This window comes from Monodon monoceros, unplaced genomic scaffold (genome assembly GCF_005190385.1).
Source record: "Monodon monoceros isolate NGI ecotype Baffin Bay Population unplaced genomic scaffold, NGI_Narwhal_1 Super_Scaffold_5, whole genome shotgun sequence".
Taxonomy (NCBI): domain Eukaryota; kingdom Metazoa; phylum Chordata; class Mammalia; order Artiodactyla; family Monodontidae; genus Monodon; species Monodon monoceros.
The window spans coordinates 66,501,143-66,517,523 of record NW_021703782.1 but is presented as its reverse complement, the minus strand read 5'-3'; the positions used below and the strand labels follow the sequence as shown (position 1 = coordinate 66,517,523).

Genomic DNA, 16,381 nt, shown 5'->3' with positions numbered 1-16,381 from the left:
GGAGGCAAGCTGCTGTTGTGAATGTTGTTATTGCTGTAGTTGTGTTTCTGCTTCACTGCCCTCACCTGAGAGCCAAGGAGAGCAATCCTCCACCCAGAGGGCTGCAATGGTTCCAGTAAGATAATGCACGAAAACTCCCAGCACATCACATGACACACAACAGACCCTGAATAAATGTTAGCTACTCTTCCCAGGGTTATGATTCCTGAGAGGATGATGCTGATCTGATCACACATTTTAAGAGTAATAAGGAGATATTTGTTCAGAGGAAGGAAGCAGAGAAAACAGAACAAAACCAGCTTGCTGGATCTCAGGATCTATAAGACCTATTTCATTTAAACCCCTCTTGTGTAATGATGTACCGAATCTGATACTACAAGAATGTTTTTCAAACATTCTGTTTTAGCAACTCCCCCCACCCCCCAAATCTCATGCAGGTCCCCCAGATTTAAAACAGATCAAAACCACTGCTCTGGTAAAATGGGAGTCAGGTCGTGTTCTGAGCTCTATGTTGCTCTTACAGAGCTGAGGCTTCTCAGAAAATGATGTGGAAAATGCTCTTCCAACATAAACCTAACTGGTTCACAAACTGTACCTTGCCAGCTTCTTCTGGGAGAGGGGACATGGTGTCCCGGGTACTCTCTTGTGGTTTGAGGGGTAGCAGGGGGCAAAGGGTGCATTAGGAACAGCTGCACCCCGGCTCCTGAACTAGTTGGCACGGCATTTATGCATGTCTCAAGCCTGTTCCTTAGGAGCTGTGCCCTTATGTGAGCCAGAACTACACAAAGGCATTGTCTTCAAACACTGGGGCTCCTCTTTCTTGACGGGCCCTTGTTTACCCATTCATCAGCAGGTGGTGGCTGGAACATTCCCCTTTGATTTTGTGGCTCAGGAGCAGCAGGCTAAAACCTAAGCTGAATAAACATCATATCATTTGGCACTGGCAGCATTCCTGGTAGCCCGGGTCAGGCGAGGTTTAAGGAGGATTAGGTTTAGATTAGAAAAGGGGTTGAGTTATTTTTTTCCCCTGTGGTCTCTCTTAAGTGCCTTAGGGTTTTGTAAGAGGTAACTGGGCTGAGAGCCTGGGCTTATTTGCTCCAGAAATAAAAGTGGTGAGCTCGGTGTTCTTTTCTGGAAGACAGGGGTATGTTCTTCTCCTGAATATGGTTTTTCCCATGAGGGTCAAGAGCTCGACCTTTTCTCTAGAAAACCTTGGGCATTTGTGCGCGCGCGCGCCCACGTGGACGCACACACGGGCACGCTCACACCGGTGCGCGCACGCGCGCGCGCACACACAATTTGACTTCTCGGCGGTTCCTGAAACACTCAGGCTAGAGGAATTTTAAGAGCCTACACAACTCGCTAATGGGAGAGACCTCACTCAAGGTGAGCCTTGAGGGGCGGGGTGGTTGTCCTCCCCAGAGTAGCTCTTCGGTGACCACTGGCCGTGCGGCATTGCCCTTGCTGTCACAACGCCAGGTTTCCTTGGCAGTCCGGCCTTGGAGAGGCTGGCCGGGGGCTCTGGCACTCACTCCTGTTTATAGTACAGAGCCTTGCTCCACTCCCTGGCGACGGCTGGCAAACCCAAGCTAGCGACACACAGGTTAGTGGGTAGTGGGGGAGGGGAGCAGTACCGCGGCGACTACATTTTGAAGGCACACCTTCTCCTTAGATTCCCGGGAAGATTGTCCTTTCACCCTGGCGTCTGCCAGCTCCGGCTTTGCTTCTGGGGCAATTGTGGCTGGCTCTGCCCTCTAGGGAAAGAAACTGCTGACTGAATTTTTCCTCCTTGTTCTCTTTCTCAGTGGTGCCCTCCGCACCACCAGCATTTTTTTTTTTAAAGGGTGAGACTAACATTTTTTTTTCTCAGATAAATGGATGTCCCCACTTACAGTTAAACACCAGAGTGCCCAGGCTGCCGTTTACTTGTTGTGTAACAGGGAGCAAAACCTCCCTGAGCCTCAGTTTTCTTCAGGGATTAAAACAATACCTGTTGTATGGGGCAGTCATGAAAAATCAACATGGGGCAAGTTATTAGCAATTCTCTCACTCTAAGTGAATATTTGGGAATGGTTTACCATTAATGTTATAAGCAGATTCTTATCCTCCAATGGAACAAGATTTTCTCTCTAGAAACAACCTTCTAGAGCCTTAAACGCAAGCATAGGCTTTCTCTAATTTCGCACAGGGAATTTCCATTTGCCACTTCTAGGATGAGCAACTACTCAGGTGGCATCGTTTTAGGGGCTGCTGAAGATTCGAATACCAAATAGTACTGTTAGCGTGAAGGTAAGGGAACTTAGTGGTCCAACCTAGTCTACTGTGTAATGAATATATTTTAAAACGTTCAAACTCTGCTTTTCGTTTTTACACCATTGTTATGTCAGTGGAGAAGACCGTTCTGGTTCCTATAAGAGTTAACATTTGAGCACTTTCCATGTCCTAGTAGATGTCCTAAGCACTTTAACTAGTTTAATCCTTGCCATAACACTCCAAATAGGTCCTATTATTATCATTTTATAAATGGAGACAGAGGCTCAGAGAGGTTAAGTAAATGGTCCAGGGTCACAGAGCTTGTAAGTATCAGAGCTGGTGGTAAATCTTCAGCCTCCTGCTGCTTCAGTCTCTCCAAATTTTTATGAGAATGTGTTGCCTCGCCTTACACACCCTAAAATAATAATTTACAGTTGAGAAGTTCATCCTTGCTCTCTTTGATAGGCCTGTCAGCCTCCCCCTAGCAAAAATCGCAGATGGCTTAACGCTGTCCAGAGCTTCAGATTTATTAACACAGCCTTCACATTGTTTGTAAAGCTGCTGGATAATTTATTTTTTAACCTCCATGCTGAAGAAAATTATGTAAGTGCACACATGCTTCAGTGCTCATCAGTAAGGGGCGAAGAAGTAATAGTGTTTGTTTATATCATCCAAAATGTTTGCTACTAAACATAAGAAATAGTTGTTAAGGCTATACACAGACTCAGGTGGTGGAGCTTATAGAACTTACAACATGATATCCAGCTTATCCTCTCATTTTTTTTGACCTTGAGCAAGTTTTGGATATGAACTAAATTTCTTCATGTGATTTTTTTCTGATTATAAAAGTGTTATATGTCCCTTGTAGGAAATTCAGAAAATATGGAAGAAGCCAGTAAAGAGGGAGGAGATATGAGGACATATGTATATGTATAACTGATTCACTTTGTTATAAAGCAGAAACTAACACACCATTGTAAAGCAATTATACTCCAATAAAGATGTTATAAAAAAATAAAGAAGCCAGTAAAATAGGGCTAAATTTCCTAGTGTGTGATCTGGGCCCAGAACCAAAGCTCTTTTGGGTTAGTTAATACCTGTGCAGTTATTTTCGTGAAGAACTACAAAGAAAAGCCCTTTGATTCTAGGGCAATTTTAAGGTATTTTGCCATAAGTCATTTTAAAGCAATCAAGTGAGAAAAAAGACAATTTTCTCTGCTCCTCATTGTTACAGTTGAGTCTGTAGAGAATTGTTGAATGGGGGGAAAAGTAAGCTTATCACATCCCCAGATGCTGTATATAATATGGCAGACTGGATTCTTGCTTTCTTTAAACTTCCAAACTGATCTGGAATCTTGAGTTTCCAAAGCTGTGAGTTAAAAATATTTAACTAGGGGGCTTCCCTGGTGGCGCAGTGGTTGGGAGTCCGCTTGCCAATGCAGGGGACACGGGTTAGTGCCCCGGTCCGGGAGGATCCCACATGCCGCGGAGCGGCTGGGCCCATGAGCCATGGCCGCTGAGCCTGCGCATCCGGAGCCTGTGCTCCGCTATGGGAGAGGCCACAGCAGTGAGGGGCCCATGTATCGCAAAAAAAAAAAAAAAAAAATTAACTAGAAATGTGATTTCCTGCTCCCCATTTCTCCCCATTTTCCTTCCTATTTATAAAAGATTAAAATACTATACTTAAAAAAAGAAAATTCATGAAAATCAAGTTTTCCATAATCACATTTGGATATTTGCAGTACTTTATATTTACATCTCACCTGAATATGAGTCAAAGAATGAGTTACCCCCACATATATTTCCCTATCACTATACTGGCCATCAAATATTTTTAAATATTTAAAAGTTATTTTTAGGCACTGCCTGCACATGAACACATAATAGAAAAAGATCAGGCCATTTACTTATACATGTTCTCAAATCAACTATCCTGAACTGATACTGTGTGTTCAGAATCTCTCCAGTGGTATATAAAAAATTAGGTAGATTGGAACCTTATTTTCTTCTTTGGTAGAGAGGAGTTGATTTCATTCTAAACAGCATCGCTTCCCATGTTGTCTATGGGCCTGGGTCCTGTAAAGCAATTAGTGTTTTCAGATTTACAGTACACAATTTCAGAGGCATAACTTGCTTGTGTAATCGCTTATTTATGTAATATTTATGTACTTATCACTTCATCTGTGAGCCTCAATGTGATTTGTAAATATTAACATATTGTAATTATGTTTCATCACAAGGAAAATATGATGTACAGTCATTAGTAGTTTTATACCATTATTAGCTTTGTAGTTGACCTAGAAAGCTGACATTTAGATTTGTGCTTGTGGCTTCTCTCTAACTTATAGTGAATCATTCTTCTCTTTGTGTCAGTGATTTGCTACCATGTATTGAAAGAAGTCGGGATGATGCCACATTCCCAAGGGATACCAGAAGAACTCAGTGTAAGTTTACTCTTTCTACTATAAGATTTTCAGTGTTTTGCCCTTAAGATGTTAGGAACATCTTTAACTGAGCACATGAAATTTAGGGTCCTCTGAGTAACTGATATCGCACTTCCTAGAGTGACCTTTGAAAACCAGCCAAACAAACAAACAAAAAGTTTAGTATTATCAGCACCGCGTTCACCAGGATGAAAAACAATAAACGAGCAAACCAATGTTACTATGACACCTAGTTAGTCTGTCTGCGCTTGTGACCTTTCCCCTTTGCCTTTCCCTCTGGACCCTCTGAATGTTTTGTCCGTTTTCTTCCGAACTTCTTAGGATGGTGGAGCCCTGTGTTGTGAATTATGATTTATAATCTCTTGTCTTGTGTTTATGACATTCTGCTTCTTTCCAACATGATTTATTGCTGACCTTGTTTTTAACATTTGGACATAATGCTTTTATATTTCAAAGCTGAACATTGATCTTTGTGTGTTATGTTTGGTTAATCTTGAGCAATGGATCTGGAGAACCACAGATGAGAAGCAGTAACAACAACAACAAAAGGTCCCAGAAATGCAGTAGTAGCTGCTATGGTTCAACAGCAGGGATGTGAAAGCTGTGATGCACACAGCCACTCAGAGTAGGAACTTGTTTGCACTGTAAATCTGAGTAACTCCCTGACCCAGTAATACTTTCCGGGCCTCTGAGTCTAGGATAAGGATCATCTTTGACTTTATAGTGACTGACAATGTCTGCTTTTCCAAAAGAATGACGAAGGATGGGAGGGGAAGGCACTAGTATCTACTTTTAATTATACATTTTTCCTAGCAATATGCTAATTTAATAAACAAATACCTGAATATAGCTCAACATGTCAATAATATTAGTCATGTGCATGTTAGCATGTTTAAATGTTGATAACTGTATCATTCTAGCCATTTGGGTTTGCAAACTTATAATACAGATGTGCCCCCATGAGGACATACTGAGATGGTCTTCTCAAATTTTTCAATTTTACACTATAATATTAAAAGAAGTAATTACATTATAAAATTACAGTTTCCCAGAAGGCTTTTGAGTCCAGGTTTTACTGTCCTGGAAGGTGGCAATTATTGGTCTTGGATCTTAGACACTGTAATTTTCATTAAGGCTAATTCTATTAATTGCTTGGTGATCCATCCTTACACTGAATAACCCACTTTCTAGGATACCTTCTTTATAAGTAATAGAAGTTCCTATTGAAGCAATCTAAGACTGGCACTTTATAAATTATTATTATTATTGAGCAGTCCTCAGTAGAAGTAAAGTGACCGTTTTTCTTCCTTTGTTCCTTCCTTCCTGACTTACACCCTAGTTAAAAGGAAATATATGAATCCTGTACAGAAACCATGTGGCTAGCAAGTCAGTATTCTATTACCAAAGCTTATGTCTTATCTTTACCTGGTTGGAGATCCACTGAACTCTACCAGATAAGGGTCTCTGAAGAATATCTTTTGGAAAAAGCACAAGCATTAGATTTAGATGCATCTCTATCCAAATATGTCTCTTCCATGTAACTTACCATGTGACCTTGGACAAGTTAACACACGTGTAAAAGGAAGAAAACAATAGCAAACTTGTAGAAGGATTAAATTAGATAAAAGTATAAGTTAAGTACCTAAAATTATGCTTTCTACTTGCTAGACACTCTGTACATAGACCTGAGGTAGTGAACTAATCTGTAAAATGTTCTTACAACTCTCATTAAATCTCCTTTCTCATAATTCTCTGCAGAAGCTTATGAAAAACAGCTTTTCCTTATGTAAGAATAATCCCACCTGTCAAAAAGAAAATTGCCACTTTCTCTGTACCAACAATTATTCCTTATTCATCGTACTTGTACAGTCAGAGAAGTATACAATGATTGAAACAGATGAAGAGAAATCAAGAATTGTCCTTACTCAGGTTGGCCACAGTTGACAATGAAATTTCAAAGAGGAATAATATTGTAAGCAGAATGAATTAGAAGATTGAACTGCAAAAGATCTAGAAAGATAAGAAACCATATAGATACAGCATCTGAAAAATGTAAGATGAAATTCAAGCAAGGTGTTCTAATGTATTGGAAAATGGAAGGGGTTGCTGGACCAACCCCTTGAATCACTTAAACTTAGAAGTAATTATGAAGGAAAAACCCATTCGAAGAAGATAAGTTCAAAAGAGGCACTGAAAAAAATGTGATTAATCTTATCAAAAACAGTTGGTGGGGGGGATCAGAATAATAATAAGACTTAACCATTTCACAAGGACCTTCTGTGCATGCCATCTCTGTTTCTCAGAGCAGCCTTGGAAGAGGGGAACCTCACTTATTATTTTACAGGTGTGGAACTGAAGCTCAGGCACAAGCAAGTGACTTGCCCAAAGTCATATAGGTAGTACAGGATTCAAAGTCCATTATAATCTGCTCTGAGGGAAAATCTGATGAGGTTGTTTCACTAAGGACTAATGACTTTGATTAACTCTATTTCTGATAGAAGGCAAACTATTTTTCTGCCTTAAATATGTTAACCTGAATAATTTAGGAAAATATTTAGAAGCCTTAATTATAGACATTATCTTGCAGGTTATCTTCAGCCTCTAAATGTTTATGTAAATATATTAAGTTTCTGAGGGATATATATGTCCCAAAAGAGACTTCAGACAAACACAACTGTATTAATACCAACTAAGACTTAAGCCCAAACCCATATTGGATTTCCTATCCTGGTGACCTCAGCTAAGCTATGTCTTCACCTTGGGTGAATAAGGCTTAGTATAAAAGCAGACCGAAGATAAGAGGCTTGATTGCACTCCAAATCACACTGGACATTTGTTGGTCATCTTGCAGAAAATTAGAAAATAAAATTAACTGAAGTGTAATAACACGTATATGGTAAAATGCACAAACCTTGAGTGTACTTCTTGATGAAGTTTTACATTTGTATCCACCCATGTACATTACTACCATCAAGACATGGAACATTTCTGGCACCTGCAGGCCTTTTTAGAGTATCTGTAAAAATGAACTCTCCTTCTCTAAACTATCAGTGAGTAGAAAGATGGCCTTTGTCTACAGACTTAACTGAGCAGGTAATTATTTTAAAACTGCAGGGAGTCCTTAGGTATTCAGAGGGATGCCTAAGCTGACTGTGTGGGTGCATCAGGCGTTTACTGGATCTTGATGTTTCCGGCTGTTGCTCTGTGATGTTTCACCCTTCCATGTCTCTCGTAACTGGTTTCCTTCTGAGGAGCCAGTCACTCCTTCCATGTGGTTTGGACATTTCTTTCGTTTTTTTTGGCCGAGCTGTGGGGCTTGTGGGATCTTAGTTCCCCCAATCAGGGATCGAAGCCGGACCCTCAGCAGTGACAGTAGTCCTAACCATTGGACTGCCAGGGAATTCCCTTTCCACGTGGTTTGAATCAGACTAATCCTACCCCTGGAGCACTGCATGCCCCTACCCACAATGATAGGCTGAGGGATCGGCACGTGATTCACTTGCGCCAGTGCAATGCAGTGAGACTGCTGAGACTTCTGGGATTGAGGCAGGCCCATGTTTTAAGTTGGTGTTGAATGCTGAAAGATGTGAAAAGTTAGTACAGTAATCTTGCAACAATGAGCAAAAGATATCTGAGAGAGAGTCAGTACTAGGGAGAATGGAGCCGACGGACTGAAAGAAGGAACACTGATCTGCAAGCAGGGCAGAGTCCCCGTATCCAACCATACCTGAAACAAGATCTAGTCCTGAACTTTTATTATAAGATTCAACAGATTCTCTTGCATAAACCAGTTTGAATTGGGTTTTCTGTCACTTGCAGTCAAAATGACCTAATATGTGTCTGTTAGGGCTGAATTATTCTCTATAACAGAATGAGGGGATTTTTTTCCTTCTTTTAAAAGAGAGTGCGCACACAGGGAGGGAGGAATGAAGAGAGGGAGGCTGGAGTGCCAATTGTTGTAGAAAAGGATGGAAGACGTTTTTAAAAAGCAAGGATGACGAATATCATATGCATGTTTTTGTAATCTTCGTAAAGTAACTTTCATCTTTTCAAAACTCTAGTAAAGTTGGCTACATACAAGAATGCCTTGTGTGGACTGTATGTGTGTGAGAGAGAGGGAGGGAGGAAGAAAGACTGGGTTCTACATTGTATTGACATGGTACGAAATAAGGAAAACAAGAGATGATGAAAAGATCAATTCCAAACTCAGCAAATTCAACAGAATAGGAACTTGGAGTCAGAGCTGACACTGAGAATATAAGCCCTCCAGAAATTCGTAGAATTGTTGAGGGATGCCTTAGACTTTCCATATGGGATAAAGGGTTGAGCCTATGCCCCCTGGATCTTAAGGGGTAAGATGACACCAACTAATTATGGCTTACATTATTCCTAAGTCTATTTGTTTGACAATAACATTACTTACTAGTAATAATTTTCTTAACTAATTCTAACTTTGGATCAACTAAACAAATCCAAAAGGCTAACATATAAAATTCTGTGTGCAGAGTGAAAAACAGATAATGGGAAGACATTTTCCAAAAATTTCTTGAAATAAGGAATTTTAAAATCAACAAACTATTCACTTTACTGCTTTGCAAAAAGTCAGTTTCCCCAACCCCAAACGTACCCAAAGGGAAACAATATGCGGGCACTTCCCAGTGTTTAATGTAGTTGCCTGTGCATAATGCTAGCCCCAAATGAATTTAACTCACTTGCAGTCCCCTGAAGTTACTAGTTAGCCCCAAATAGGATATTTACCACTTATTGTGAGTAGTAATACTTACCACCCCACCCTACCCTGGAGCTTCTTCTGTTCAGTGAGTCTTCATTAAATTGTAACTGTATTTGATTTTCAGCGAGTATAGAGTAGTGTAAGTGGTGTAAAGTAGGCAGGATCTAATCCCTCAGAAATTCCATGTGGAAATCATACATATATATGATTAACACATCCTCCACTGGCTAATTACAACTCCAAGAAAGTGATAGTATGTCGTATAAGGTAAGGAAATGGGAAAGCCAGATATTGCATGTTGGTTCTCCAGGAAATGGACTCTGAGGTGGAAATTAGTATGCAAATTGTTTATTAGGGAGTGCTTTAAGGATCAAAACTTGTGGAAGGAAGGGAATGGGAAGGAAGTGGGATTAGGAAGGGAAATCATTAGTGTTGTCATGTCATCTAAATCAAGGTCTAGGGGACCCCACAGGGAGCACTGAATCCAGGATGGCTTTTCAGAGTTGTTCTTATTTGAGAGGAGGAAGCATGGACCAATCATTGGATGCTGGCTGCCCCAGGAAGGGATGTGACGTTGGGTGGAACAGCCCTGAGGACAGTCAGTTGACATCCTTCCCAGAAACAGCTAGAGGAATAAATCCTTCAGTCCTAGAAGGGGGATCCGTGGCATGGCACACAGCATCCATACCACCAGAAATTATTTAAGGTTTTGAAATTCAATTAATCTAGTTATGCTGTAGACATATTACCCCCCCCCCAGGGCTTTTGGGGGGTCAGAGTGACTCTCCTGGACAGATTCTCCTTGAGGAGTAAGCTTCTTCATTCTTAGCCACCTTATTCATCCATCTAATAAGAACATTTTCCCAGAGGGGGGAACATGTTAGCCATAAGATAACCTTGCTTGGGATAAGAAAGAAATTACTGACGTTAGAGCAAAGTGGTTTGGAGTTGATTCTGGAGTCAGACAGAGTGATAGTCCTGTCACTGGAGTGGTCTAAAAGCTTTGCATACTGTTAACTTACTTAGATCTTTGCAGGTATGGGGGCACCAAATGGTTGAAAATGTCTGTCATGGGAAGACAGCTGAGATGCTGCTCAGTTGCTACTATTTGCAACTTAAACATGTGCTGTCAATGAAGAGAGAAAGTAACCAAGCTTGTGAAGATGCCCTGAGTTCAGAGCTGTTAGCTACCAGCTGTGACTTCATATTTTCAAGTGCATTATTGTTTGGTTGACTATCTGCAGACACGCAAGAAACATGGAAATAACTGCTGCGTCTACTGATTTCACGGACGTGGCTGGAAGGTGTCCTATTTCAGGATAATGGGAATGGGCTGTCTGCGTTATTGCTCAATTAATTAATTAACATAATGGTCCCATTATGTATTATAATGGTCACATTATAAAGGCCAGCACCTCACAAATGATTGGCTTTGTGTAGCAGAGGCGAGTGAAAATAATACAGGAGAGACAGTTGTGGCTAGGCCCTGTGCTAATTCAATTCATAATCACTTAAAAAATAAGAAACATCAGATGCTCTTAATCAGAGATTTTCTCTTCATTAGAGAAAAATGCCTTGCCATATTTTTGTCTGAGAAGCATTACGGACTTACAGGGAGTTTAGGGACAGCTCTGAGCAAAGTTGATCATAGGCTGCTCAGTTGATTATAGTATGCTTTCTGTTTGCTTGTCATGTGAGTAGAGAGAGCTTCAACTGCCTGACACAAAAGGACTGGACATGCCAGAGAATTATGTATTGTGTTATTTGTTAAACTTTAGAAATGAGGCCAAGGCTTAATGCTGAAAACCTCTAATCAGCATTGGATTGTTTAGACTCAAAGCTGTGTTTATAATAATAGCAGACAGTAGGATGGAGGTATCATCCATTTGCAAGTTAAATAGAAACATTGTAATTGAAAGCTCATTAAAATTTTCCCAGATAGAGTTAAAAATTAATAATAACTTGATGATTTTACCGAAAAAAGCGGAAAAACTATTTAAACTTTTTGAGTTGCTAGAAGCATCTCTGTCCCCAATGAACGTTGGGCGGGTAGCAACACAAAGTAACTCACCCTAATGTATTACATTCTTCATACTAATAGATAAATAACATCTAAGATAAAAACAAGATTATTTTAGCTACTGCACTAATAATTGTAATATGCCAAGGTAGGGTGAAAAAACACTTCTTTTGTCCTGCAAATGTTGATAACATTCAGATGTTATCAAAATCTGAATAGAGTACACAGGAAGTTTTGCATTTTATTATAGTAAAGGGTACTAAAGTAAAGTGTTGGTTTTAGAATAGTACCTAAAAACTTTAAGGGCATCTCTCTTTGTTTTCCCATTCATAAGCTTTCTAGCCACTTTTTCTGATTAGCGTGTGGAAGAGGGGGTATCTTTTATATTATTATTTTAGCAGATAATTTTTTAATAGACTTAGTGTTTTTGAGCAGTTTTAGGTTCACAGAAAAACTGAGAGGAAGGTACAGAGATTTTCCATATATACCCTCTGCCCCCATACATGCACAGACCCCCCTCATTATCAGCGTCACCCCCCAGAGTGGTACATTTGTAATATCTGATGAATCCACATTGACATGTCATTATCCTAGAGTTCAGAGTTTATATTAGGGTTCACTCTTGGTGTTGTACATTCTGTGGGTTTGGACAAATGTATAATGACATGTACCCACCACTATAGTATCATACAGAATAGTTTCACTGCCCTAAAAATCCTCTGTGCTCTGCCTATTAGATAATTATTTTTAATAACATAATTATAATAACAGCAAGCTCTGAAGACAGCTCTTAAAAATCATCAGCCTGAAGAAATTCTATGCGGCTCACGAGATTTGGATGACTGTGGCCTATATTTACCGTTGTATTCCATTTTCTGAGCTATCAGCATCTCTGATTATAGTTCACCATACACAGGCCAAAAACATCCACCTGAAACACATGTATCCGAGCTTACCCACTGAGACAGTGGGGTGAAGCTGATTTCTAAGATGACTGTAAAGGGTGACAAGGAGACACATTTTCATTTATACTATGCAAATATGCAGGCAGGAGCCCCTTTTTTGCCCTGCTTTGGTCTAATTCTTTGGCTTAATTCTTCTGTCTAATCTTTACTTCCCTTTTAAGTGACATCTTATTTGATTAAGTGAAACAGAAAGTAAATTAGGAAAAGCCCAAAATACTTTGACAAATTTAGGTCATTGAAAAGGCCTAAGGATTTTTCTCTTCTTATTAAGGGGTCGAGTTCATTCATGAACTCGAATGTTTGCTCATTTGCTCACTTGTTCAGTCAGTCAACAAGCATACATTGAAAGTCGTGTATTCCAAGCCCCGTAAGGCCCTAGGGGTACAACGGCGAGAACATAGTCTTTGAGAAATGGAGGGAAATCCCTATCTTCTCTCCTCCCCATCCCATTTCCTTTATTTCCCCTGGTTGCCCAGTACACGCGTACTTGGGGATAGGCCTGTGGATCTAGTTACCCCCTCAGGCTCCACTCGACATCATTTTAGTAGAATCATTTTATGGCAGGGAGCAGCAATTACTTAGGATTTTTTTTCTTTTTAGTATTTTTGAAAAATCAAATATTCCTTTGCTAGCAGATCTTTCTGGATTTTATGTTACCACACAGTCAATTGCAGTGAATTCATAAATGAAGAACCAGTTTTCTTTGCATCATCAGGGCAGTAGGAGATGTGCCTGTCCTGCTCATCACTTAGTGATTAGTATGTGCGTAAAACACATCACGGTTGAGAGCAGTGTCACATAGAGTACGAATTGGGGAGTCACAAAGACCTGGATTTGAATCCAGCCTCCATCACTTAGGAGCTCTGTGACCCTGGGCAGGCTATTTACCTTTTCTGAACCTTGGTTTCCTACTTTGTAAAAATGAGTGATACTGCCTGCCTCACATATGGTGAGAGTTAAATGTGGGTCTAATTCAAGTTGCCCCAGGTCTTGCCAGCCTGAGGGCATGAAACTGATCCTCTTAGGGATTGTGTATGAGTTTGCTTGGGCTGCCATAACAAAATACCACAGACTGGGTAGCTTAAACAGTGGAAATTTATTTTCTCAAAGTTCTGGCAGCTGGAAATCCAAGATCAAGGTGCTGGCAGGGTTGATTTCCTCAGGGCCTCTCTGAGGAGGCCCTGGCTTGTGGATGGCCATCTTCTTGCTGCCTCTTCATGTAGTTGTCTCTTTATGCAAGTGCACCCCTGGCGTCTCTTCCTCTTCTTGTAAGGTCACCAGTCATGTTGGATTAAGTTCCACCCTAACAGATTCATTTTAACTTAATCACCTCTTTTAAAGGTCTTATCTCCAAATTTTGAGGTCCTGGGAGTTGGACTTCAACATACACATCTACGGGGATACAATTCAGCCCATAAGAGGTAGTAACTTGGATTTTACTGTGTTGCATTCATCTACGTAATGCTGGAGTGTAGCTCAATATAAATCCCAGAAGGTACCTTATAGGTGTTCATGGCTTTCCAGTTCTTCCACTCTTGCTCTGCCCAGGAAGCCACTTTGAGGAACCTCTCCACCACCGCTCCTGCCTGAGCCCTCAGTGAGGACAAGATGTCTGCCCCAACGTGCCCTGCCTGGTGCTGAGGATGCCCAGGCAGCACAGCCCCCTTTGCAGCCTGCACTGCAGCACAGCCCGGCCCTAACTGTGGGGAGAACACCACTCACCCTGCTCTGCATCACGGCCTGTCACCAGGCCTGCAGCCAGGTTGCTTATACCTCTGTGTCTCAGCTTCCCTTGTGAAAACATCTGTTTCATCATCTGTCCGCAGCCTCTTGCCCAGGAGGCTTCAGACAGTATGGAATCAAATGCCATGCTCTGTTCCCTTCCCTAGTCTCTCAACATCAGGCACCAAGTCACGCCACCCCTCCCACTCCGGGTTCAGCCAAAAACCTCATTGACATTGACTTCTGGCGACCCTCCCTACCAGGTTGTTCACAGGCTCAGACAAATCTGAATCCCAATTCCAGTTTAGGGCACAGGACTGCTTTACATGTACTCTTGCACTTTCCCAACATGTTTATTCAGCAAGTGGCTTAAAGGGGGCAATGCCATTAGTTTCTGATTTTGCTGTCTTTGCCATTGGCATCCTATAGTGATTAAGAAGGTGGGCTCTGCAGTCAGATTGCCTGGACTTCAAATCCTCTTCTGTGACCTTGGGCTGCAAACTTATGTTCCTTAAGCCTCGGTTTTCCTATCTGTAAAATAGGTATAGTAACAGTTCTTACTTCATAGGATTATAGTAAGAATTAAATTGGTAAGACATGTAAAGAATTCATCACCATGCCTCGAACACTATGATTCTTATCATTGCCATCTAATGTTCTCTGAATACTAATTCTTCTAGGTACTGCTTTCAGGTATTATGACATTTCATTCTCAAACAATCCCATGAGGGAAGTCCCCTTCTGATCTTGATTTTACAGATGAGGAAACAGTTTTCAGTAGCCTGAGGTGGCACAGTTAATAAGGATTCAGTCCAGTTCATTTGGACTCTTCACAGACTCTGCTCTAAGCACTGTGCTCAGTAAGTGATATTTATTATTAATGTAGTCATGATCAGTTAGTCAACAGATTTTATATAGATGCTAAATACACTTCAGTAGGTGGAGTGAGAAATACAAAACTTTAGTATTTTCTTTCAGGGATCTATAATCTCATTGGGAAGACTGGATCTATGTATGTAAAAGCAGAACTGAAATAACAAGGTGCTGTGTGTAAATAAATAGTGGAGATAATATACATTATGAGTCTCAAAGAGGGAGAGGGAGAGTTTGTGGCCGACAAGTGTGGTCAAGGAAGGCTTCATGGAGAAGCTGGAACTATGAGCTTGGTAACTGTTTGATGACTGAATAACTTAGGAAGACATTGAGGAATAAGTGGGACTGGGAGAAATTAAGAGGAGGAGGAAGGAAAAGCATTTCAGAAGATTAAGGTGAGTGAGTAAACTGCTAAATTGGAGGAAATACCAGTATTGTTTAGATTAGTAACTTAGAGTGACCCTGAATACACGTATCCCCAGATACATTCAAAGTGAAACAACTTTTGTAAAGCTACCAAACCTCTTTAACTTCAGGGCATATTTAGAAAATGGTAAGATATTGATGACACATTGGGGTAAATGAATGAGGCTTCTAGAAAATGGAATCAGCAGTCACAGGCTAGGCCAGCCTCTAGCCACCAGGCCTCACCAGCTGCCCGAGGGTTGAAGGGAATCGGTATCTTGGTTCTGGGCCCCGTTCTAAACAGCTTAAAAAATAGTCGGGGAGAATAGAAATGTACCAGTATTTCTTCGTGTGTTTTTACATAATTACCACCTGATAGTGTCTAAAACGATAAGCTCACACTACCAAAGCAAACAGAGAAACGTGCAATTAGTTTTACATTAACCCAATGGTGAAGCTAGTCCAAAAATTTCAAAATGAGACAGGAGAAAGGAAGCCAGCCATGATGGATGAAAACAAATTAAGACCTAGTGGTTTCTGAGTTTAAACCCTCCACCAGCAAAGTTCAAACAATAAAAATGACAATTAAAAAGCACATTTTTATTAGGTGATGTCTGACCACACAGAATGCTGGGAACTGGGTTTATTTATTTAGTCCACCCGAAACAGCAGGATAACACATGCATGGTTGCACATTTTGGGTGGTGGCACATCAGTTCCTGCCTCCAAGGCTGGTTCAAAGAGAACATTCTGTGCATTTTGCATGATTAGTAAATTGGAGTGGACACCAGGACACATAAGTATCACTCTTAGACCCAGGCAAGAGGGGCCCTGACCTGGGACGCATAATTTAGACGGTTCTGCTCTGGCTTGCCACATGAGGCATCCCTGCTTATGGGTTGAGAGATCCATGGGGCCAAAGGACTGTGCCCATCTGGAATCCAGCAGTCCCCTCCCCACCTTGACC

The 16,381-nt window shown here is 40.9% G+C and overlaps 1 long non-coding RNA gene across 1 annotated transcript in view; it reads left to right on the top strand.

Annotated features, from left to right (window-relative positions):
* Positions 1 to 1,275: 1,275 nt before the first annotated feature.
* LOC114884668 overlaps positions 1,276 to 16,381 on the top strand; it is a 129,888-nt gene continuing 114,782 nt past the window's right edge. The window contains exons 1-2 of the long non-coding RNA XR_003790879.1: positions 1,276 to 1,386; positions 4,627 to 4,697. This is a non-coding gene — a long non-coding RNA (uncharacterized LOC114884668). The remainder of the gene's footprint in view (positions 1,387 to 4,626; positions 4,698 to 16,381) is intronic.